General features: G+C 33.7%; 1 long non-coding RNA gene across 2 annotated transcripts; it reads right to left on the reverse strand.

Moving 5' to 3' along the window:
• Positions 1 to 4517: 4517 nt before the first annotated feature.
• Positions 4518 to 6253, reverse strand: LOC138894985 (uncharacterized). Of its 2 annotated transcripts, XR_011409172.1 has the most exons (3): positions 6135 to 6253; positions 5468 to 5526; positions 4518 to 4800 (listed from the first exon to the last, which is right to left on the reverse strand). It is a non-coding gene; the product is annotated as an uncharacterized lncRNA (long non-coding RNA). The 2 variants fall into 2 exon arrangements; XR_011409171.1 differs by having other exon boundaries at positions 5468 to 6253.
• Positions 6254 to 9744: the final 3491 nt, after the last annotated feature.

A 9744-nucleotide genomic window follows, 5' to 3' on the forward strand; every position in this document is an offset into this window, starting at 1 on the left:
GATAAGAAACAAGGAGCCTGGGCTTGCAAAGTTAACATGCAAGGACATTAGACTAGTAAAACCAATTAATACAACCAGTTTAGAACTTAAAGGATTAGATTATACCAAACTCAGGATTAAACAGTATAATACAAACAGGATCAGATACCATAGAGGGCATCAGTCAAGGAAGAAAGGATAACAGGTTATTAGAGGTACAGAATTGGATATTGCAAGAACACATAGAGTGACAGTCATATTCGTAGGGGCACACTATACATTTAGAATGAAGGTCTTAAACAAACTAAGGCATATTAATGACAAAATTTGATCACTAGAGATTCAGAATTAGGCAGAACACATGGATTAAGCCATATAATCAAGGCAGAACATTCAGATTATCAGCAATCACCAAGCTAAACATGCTTCAATCTGTCCAAATTGGCTAAGCTAGGTGCAAAGACATTATTAGGCTAGTAATTATAGGCAGAATTAGACAGGAAAAGAGTCAAGGGAATACATGAAGTCATGCAGTTTCAGAAAACATGCTAACATAATGGAATAAATATTGCGAAGGTTTAGAAACTAACCAGTGATTGTTCAATAAACAAGAAAGAACAGCAAATAGGACCCAAAGTCTCAAATGTGTCAAGTTCCCAAGGGTTTCAAGAACCCAAGGCAATGCTCACACCCAAGAGAGGTCGAAAAAATAGAAGCCAAGAGCCCAAAACAGAACAAGATACTCAACGAGCACAGAGTAAAGCTTCAGTTGTAGTGAAAAAATAGTGATTGAAGTTCTGTCTCAAAGGGGGAAGGGGAATGGGATTTTATAGCAGTAAAATAAGCACATAAATAAGGAAATACAATCAATCAGAACATAAAAAGGAAAGAAGAATACATAAATTAAATTAAAATCGGAGTGGGAGAAGAAACTGGTAAACCCTAGCTTTTAGTTAAAAAAAACAATATCAAAGGAATATACAGAGAAACAGTAGCATAGGACGAATATAGACACAAATAATACTAGAAATCAGAGAATTCTGTAAACCCTAGTTTTAGGGTAAGTAAGAATCAACAGAATATAAACAAATATTTGGACTCACAGTAGCATAGGATGAACATAGACGGAATAACATTCAAAAATTCGGGATTTGAACCGATTTTGGTTCGATTTTGATGAGATCTGCTTGCCATGTTTAGGCAGGCACTATAGGAGAGTAGCCAGCACCAGAAGGGGTTCGAGTATGGCAAGTAATAGCTATGGAATCCCATATTAGGTGGGATTAGGAGAAGATTTAGGGGGCGGTGACTAGGGTTCTTGAGAGAGGGAGAAGGGGTTGAGAGGATATCAGGGTGGCAGATGAGGGGAGAGTGAGGTTAGGGTTAGGCATTTGGGTAGTTAAAGGGAGGGGTTAGATATGGGCCGTTGATCTCAGAGATCAACAACCGCGATTAAAAGGGGGTTGGGCCGGGTTTATTTAGATGAGTTGAGACCGGTACTAGGTTAATGGGGTTATTGGTTTTGGTCTGAGGTTATTGAGCTAGTGTATTAGGTGTTTTGGGCTATTATTTGGTCCGAAAATAGGTTTAAAAGTGGGGCTAGTTTTTAAATACCCAACATTTTAGAAAAATTAATTTATAAAAGTAATTAATGAATAACAAAAATATTATTTGTGTACTAAAATGATTAAAAATAATAACTTAATATTATAAAAATATAAAAAGTTATTTTTGCACAAATAATGTAATTATATATGAATGTGGGCTATTATTGCAAAACATGTGCAATTAGCCCTAAAATGCAAATGTAATTATAAAAAATGCAATAAAAAATATTTAAAACATACATGTTGGTGTAAATGATAAGTTTAGATGATTAAATCATCATAAAAATAATTTGAAGGATAATTATTGGATATTTATATAATAAAAATATAGAAATAAATTGATTTAAAGCCTTTAGAAATTATGGAAAATTATGAAACAATGCTCGTATAGGTTTATAAGCTAAATGATGATGCATATATACTATTTTGAAAGTATGTATATATATTTTAAAAATATGAGGGAAAAATTGGGTATTAACAGGTGTTATCACGATTGACTACGTAAAGTTAAGAGATAACGTGTCGGATCCACTTACAAAAGGCCTATCTAGAGAGGCAGTTGAAAGATCATCAAACGGAATGGGATTAAGGCCTAGGACATGTCATCATGGCGGTAACTCTACCTAGCAGACTCGAGATCCCAGGAGGTAGGTTCAAAGAGATCAAACAAAGTTATGAATGATGGTTCAACATTGTCAAATAACTTAACCCATTCTCGTGATGAAGACAATGTTCAGAAATCGAGGTAAAGCATTAAGGCTTTTTGCTGAGTCAATAAAACTTAAAGCTTTTTAATGATTTGCTAAGTCTGGCAGGATATGACCATATAGTGTGTCTATAGGATTGCACATTTAGAAATCACCTATGTGAGTGTGAAGTGTAAGCCGCTTAAAGGGGAATGAAAGTAAAGGCCCATTCTCTAAGCACTCATGAAACCAGGCGGTGTTCATGGCTGAAACGAACACAACCGTAAGAACCATAGATGGTTAAGGGTTAATTGTGTGACTTGTGTTGTCTAGGTATACAACAAAGCTCGACGGTTCAAAGATATCAAATCTACCGATTGACCGAGTATATCCGATATAAGTTCACTACGGAAAGTTCAAAGGAAACCTACTTATCGAGATGCAATTAATTCTTGCATGTAAAATACACACGTGTCCGTGCATTCCTTTATTTTATAGCCATTCCCTATTCATGTGGGGGATTGTTGGGCTTTTAAGCTTGGTTTAGCTTAATTTTAAGCTTGGTGTAGCTTAAAGAAGGTGAATGAGAAATGGAGGAAAAATAAAATATTTGAGTATCCCTCCAAAGCAAAGGGACATTGTCCCATATTAGAGGAAGAAAAGGCTTTTGATGGGTATATATACAATTGCTCTTCTTCTAGCTCTAAAAAAGTTAAGAAGAAGGCAAGTCTTGTGTAGTCGTCGTCGTCGCTCACTCGGCTCGGCTTCGAATTTGGATTTGGATTTGAATTTGGATTTGGTCAAAGATCGATTGATTGATTAATATTTTTGGATAAATATTCTTTCAATTATTTAATTAATTAATTAAATTAATTAACGAAAATTCAATCCGGAATAACCCATGACCCGCGATCCCGTCCGATCTGGCCCGTTTTTTTTCCGGATTATTTTAAATCCATTTTTCTATTTTTCCGCAATATTTCAATAGAAATATTCCCACCTGTTCCAACAGCTATGACTGTTTCTGAAACGTTGCAAACCTTTTCAGAAACAGTGCCAAATGGTCTATAAATATGCCTTGAATCCTAGCATCTTTACTTAGTAAATTTTTTGATTATCTTCTTCTTCTGCATAACATTTTCTAGTGTATTTTGCGACCATTGAGTGGTTCGAAGTTCACCGGAGTTTTCGGTACCAATACACTGGTGAGTTAAATCGTTCTATCTTGGGAGGATAATATTCCAACAACTCGGGTACTTGAGGGGAATAATTTCCTTAAGGACACACTGTGCATTCAGTGGGCTCGATTTATTCCAATATTATTTTTTCAGAATTTATTTCATGCAACTGGTTCTACTAACTTTCTGTTTCTGTTTCTATTTTAGAAAGTTTTATGATTTTTATTGTTTATTACAGTAATACATAGTGAATAATACTATCACCACCACCAACTATCACCATCAGCCACCTTTTTAAAATCATTACCGTCGACCACCACCACACTAATTTTTGGAGTGTGTTTAATCAAACAAATATTTTTACAACATAGTATAAATTAATTTTTGTTCAAAATTTAAGGATGATATCTTATAATCAGAGATATTTTTTATTCAAACATTTTAATTTTAAAATAAAATTAAACAATGCTTTAATAAGAATCATAGTGCTAAAGTTAGGGGCGAATGCAACCCTTCGGATACGGGTTCGGTCTACTCCAGTAGCTTTGATCCTAACTTTATGTTTGTTTTAAGAAAATTATTGAATATGTATAAATTATTAATTTAGAACTGTGTAACTTAAATGAACTACAATTCTGAACCCATAAATTTTAAATTCTGGCTTCACATATAGCAAAAGTATATCGTAAAAAATGAGTGTTTAGTATGTTCCTTGATGTCTGTAAACCATGATTTACCGTTGGGTGCCCTTTCAATGGCCAAAATATCCTTATTCAACATGCCAGAGGTGAATAATATTGTCACAAAGCACCAGAGGAAAAGACACTCTTCTTGTAGCATGTTTGGTCAAACTTCTAAAATCTGCTTATTTTGAAAACACTTTACCCAAAAGCACTTTTCAAAAAAATACTTTTGGTGAGAAGTAGTTTGTCACGACCCAAATCGATGGGCCACGACAGGCACCCGATACCTTACTCAACCGGGTACCAACGTAACGTATCTTTCGTATCATACTATCATAGGTAATTGAGCCGGAGAGGCTGTCGTGAGATAAGTAGAATAAAACATGAGGAAATATTCAATATAAGGTGACCCAACTTGATATACCGACTTATACATATTACGTACTGGCCTATAAGGCCATACCAGTATCCGTATATATAACATAGGTCTACAAGCCTCTAAGAGTATATAAATATCATAAAGGTCGGGACAGAGCCCCGCCATACTAAACAATACATATTCAAATTATACTGACCAAATAGGCAACTCCGGAGCAAGTGGAGTGCACAAATACCTTCTGCTGAGCTGATAACCTACTAGGAGAACTCTCAACCTGTCTATCGGGACCTGCAAGCATGAAACGCAACGTCCCCAGGCAAAAAGGGACGTCAGTACAAATAAAATACCGAGTATATAAGGCATGACGGTAGTATATAAAAGACATGAAAGAAACATGGAGTAAAGAACTCAACCTGAAATTCTGAATAGCTCTGTGAATTATGAAAATTTATAATGTCATGCATGTGCGTATAAATGTCATACCATGCATAGGTATATGTGTACATAACATCATCAAGCTTATGAGGGTATCTCATCATATCATTTCAGCCATCGTGGGCAAAATCATCAACGTATACCAGTTGATCAGGTGTTGGTGCGTATATAACGCCTTAATCTTTTTCGTATCCCATATACATATAATATACGCGTATATAACGTATTCTGGTCATGGGTCAATGTACATGTATAAATGCATGAAATGCATAAGAAGTGCGTTAATAAGATTTCTCGAATATCATAAAATTAATATGCCTTTTGGACAAACTTTACCAAATACGTATTTTTCTGAGACCCATGAATAGAGGATATAATAAAAATTCACATAGGGAATCAAGAATATAGACATCCCTAGTATTTCTATGAATAGAGTCATTTATGAAAGTTGCGTATTTGCTCGTTTCGCTTATATCGTACGGATCATGCCAAAAGGAAAGAAGGGATAGCCTTAACATACCTTAACTCCGTTGAGTCCTAAATACCTTCCAAGAAATTCTTCAAACAACTTAATTCAATCTACCACATCATAAGGAGATTCAAAATCAGTGCTGAGTAAAGGCTAACTCCGCAACTTAAACTAGTAGTTCGTTTACGTAAATTTGGGCAGCATCTCCCCTGTAACTAGGCCCTCCTCCAATACCATATACCAACAACAACAAGAACACAACAATAACAACATGTGAGCATCATTTTCCAACCTTATCTCCATCATAATATACCACAAAACAGCCCACACACCCTAATCACTTCATACATAAAACGACAACCAAAGTAGTGTCAAACAACTTAAAATAATATAACGATGAACGACCAGCCCACCATTCTGTCATTATGTGGTATTTCTCCACACCATTTATCCTCCAAAAACTTCATTAAACAGTAGAAAAATATACAGCCCAAAGGCAACACGAAACAACCCACAAAACAGTCAACTACAAGTCAAATAACTCGAACTCACAATTTTCGATCACCGTCCCGTGAGTTCTAACTATTAGAAAATAAATTTATCAACCTTCCTTGATATTTAAACACTTAAATACAGATAGTATACATTTTCTTAACTATGAATTACCTTCCAAAACTCAAACCACAAAGAAAAAGAGAAGCGATATAGCGATACTTACATCGTAGGGATCGTTTTAATGTTATCGCTTCTTGATTCCGTGCCCGGGATGATAATATTGTTTGAAGCTCTTATAGAGAGCTTAAGAGTAAAGTTAGGGGTGTTATTTGGGCGAGCTCTCTGGAAAATTGGAGAAAGAGACGAGATGGGATGCAAATATCCCAATTGTTTTAAAAGTCATAAAGGTGATACTTGGCACCCTTTGATTGGCCCTTCTTCCAACGCTTATAACTTTTTATTCGGGTGTCGTATGAATAAACGGTTAAGTGTGTTGGAAACTACATTCCAAGACCTTCAATTTGATATATAATATGTCCCAAAAAGACCTCATATAACATACAAAATATATTTCTCAAAAAGCTCTATTACATGGCAAATTCTTAGTCGGTGTTTCCGCAACTTTAGTCCGATTTTTCTCAAACTTCATATTTTCTATCCAAACATCATATATAGCCCTATTATGACTTTAAAATAATTTAAATCATGATTAACAAGTCTCATATTCATTACGTCACCTTGGGACGCACAAGGTGTAATATAGTTTTTGTTTGGCTAATTAATTTAAAAAATACTTTTGAGCAACAATTAGTGTTTGGCCAAGCTTTTGAAAAGTACTTCTAAGCTAGCGTTTGGACATAGATTTGATTGAAACTTGAAAAAGAGTTTTTGAAGTTATGTTGAAAAATAATTTTTGAAAGCTGAAGTTGTGTTTGGACATACATTTTATTTGAAGAAAAGTTGAAGTTTGGTGAGTGGAAGAAATTTTTTTAACCAAACAATGCCTTAAAACACTTTTTGGGAACTTGAAAATTTTGAAAAGAAAATTTTCAAAACATGGGCATATTTCATAAACAAATAATTTTCTAACATATTTTTGAAAAAATGAAGCCAAAATCTATGTCCAAAGGGAGCTAAGTATATTTTTTCTCAAAAACGTTTTTCAAAAAGGTATTTTTGGGGAGAAGCTATTTTTATCCCTTTCTCCAAAACTGCTTCTGATTCTACTCAAAAATATTTTTTTTTCCTTCTAAGAGCTGGGCCAAACACCTCAATTTTAGCAAAAAACACCTTTGACTTAAAAAAAATACTTTTGGCAAAAATTTTTTTTACCAAACATGCTATTAGTCGGAGAAAAACACAAAAAAGAAGAAAAAGTAGCAACGTCCCCCTTGAAATATCTTTTGTTTTCTTATTAAATTTATAATTTGTCCGCTTGTCTTTCTCGAGTAAAAGCAATTACAAGAAACGGAAAAGGTCCAAATATGCCCTTATACTATACCAAATTGAGCACATTTGCCCTTCGTTAATACTTTAGCTCAAATATGCCCCTACCGTCACATAGTTGGTCCATATATGCCCTTAGAGTTACACAATTGGCCCATATATGCCCTTTTCGAAACGGAATCCACCCAAACTAATTAGTTCTTTCGTTAATTGTATTAAAGTGTATTACAAACACTATTTTCTTTTTATTAGTACTTTTTTCTTTACCTTTCTCTTTTCTTTCTTCTTTTTTCTTTTCTTCTCTTTTTTTTTTCCTTTTTCTTTCTCTCTTATCCGTTTCCTCCATTACTGATGTCTTCTCCATTTTCGCCACCAATTTCACTTAACAAAATTCATGAATTCCAATTACTAAGAAAATTCTCTCTTTCCTTTTTATTAGAACTTTCTTTCTTTACCTATCTCTTTTCTTTCTTCTTTTTTCTTTTCTTCTTTTTTTTTTCCTTTTTCTTTCTCCCTTATCCGATTTCCTTCATTACTTATGTCTTCTCCATTTTCGTCACCAATTTTACTTGACAAAACTCATGAATTCCAATTATTAAGAAAATTCTCGCATAAGAATATTTTAATAGATCATATGATTGTCAATTTTTTAATTTTTTACTGAACATATATTTAGTTCTAAAAAATTTAACAAAGTAAGATTGAAATAATATTTATGTAACAAAAAATTCGAAATATCCAACAAAACCGAACAATCTAAACCGATATAATTGGTTTGGTTTAGTTTTGATAAAATCCAAGCCAACTCGTTCCATGTACACCCCTAATTTACATAGTTAATAAAAAAAATAGAAAATGTCCAGCTGAAAAAAGATAAAAAAAAGACTAACAACTCAAATTTATAACACTACAACTTGAACTCTAGGCTTTTAATTATTAAATTATCTTTCTGGAAATAATTTAAATATTTTAATTTTTTGAGTATTGTTAAAGGTTGAGATATTTTTTATTATTTTAAAGTTTAAACCATAATTTTTGGAATAATTTAATTTCGTTTATTTATAGGGCTAGTGAAATTGGAACTTGATTACCTTATGAGAGAATTTTCTTAGTAATTGGAATTCATGAATTTTGTCAAGTGAAATTGGTGACTAAAATGGAGAAGACATCAGTAATGAAGGAAACAGATAAGGGAGAAAGAAAAAGGGAAAAAAAGAGAAGAAAAGAAAAAAGAAGAAAGAAAAGAGAAAGGTAAAGAAAAAGTACTAATAAAAAAGAAATAGTGTTTGTAATACATTTTAATACAATTAACGAAAGAACTAATTAGTTTGGGTGAATTTCGTTTCGAAAAGAGCATATATGGGCTAACTGTGTAACTCGAAGGGCATATATAGACCAATTATGTGACGGTAAAGACATATTTAAGCTAAAGTATTAACGAAGGGCAAATGTGCTCAATTTCGTATATTACAAAGGCATATTTGGACCTTTACCCTACAAGAAATATAGATTAATGTCACGCAAAGAGTACGTAAAAATACTATTAATTGGTATAGATTTAATTGCAAAAATAATTATCTAGATAAGACATTGGCCTACCTACAAGGAAGTGGAAGTACTATTGATTCTCTTGAGTTTGGGGATGAAGGCCTAAGAAGATATTAAATTGGTATTTATTTGAAAACAAATTACTCCGTACTATCTATATGAGACATCGGTAGTCATATTTCACAAGGGAGTGATTCCAAATAGCTGAAAGTCCAAAATAGCCCCCACAGAGAGAAAAGGAAAAAGTAGAGACAGATAACAATCAGTACTATTCCCTAATCCCCTGGTACCTAATCTTAATTTTTTGGTTTGCTTTTTTGCTTCCTTGGAGTTGCAATATCCATAAGCATTTGGTAATAGGATATGATCCGTAAATTTGATAGCTCTATATATGCTATTAGTCCATTAAAACCTAAAAGAAGACTCTACTTGGCATTTAATGTGTTTTTGGTCAAAAGTTGGACAGGTAGCATTAATCATTAATCAATATATATACACAAGAAATCAAATTGCACATGTTAACACATAACGTAGAAAGGATGGTCCACAAGGCACAAATCGAAGCTACCTACAGAAACATCCCAAATCAGAAAGGGTTAATTAGAACTTGAGAACTGAATTTATAGAAACAAAAAAAAAACAAAGGGGGTGTGGGGGAGGGAAATAAAAGATGGATAAAGAGGGACAAACGTCAAAAGTAGAAGCAATTATCTAATTCATTGATAGCTTCTCGCCCAGTGTCCCTCTAAGGGGGACCATCCGCTCTTCCTTTCCACTCACCGCCTGGTTTTCTTTCTTCTCTGTGTGCGTCAAGTAAATTCATCAATCAACCTCTCAAT

Source organism: Nicotiana tomentosiformis, chromosome 6 (assembly GCF_000390325.3).
Source record: "Nicotiana tomentosiformis chromosome 6, ASM39032v3, whole genome shotgun sequence".
NCBI classification, from domain to species: domain Eukaryota; kingdom Viridiplantae; phylum Streptophyta; class Magnoliopsida; order Solanales; family Solanaceae; genus Nicotiana; species Nicotiana tomentosiformis.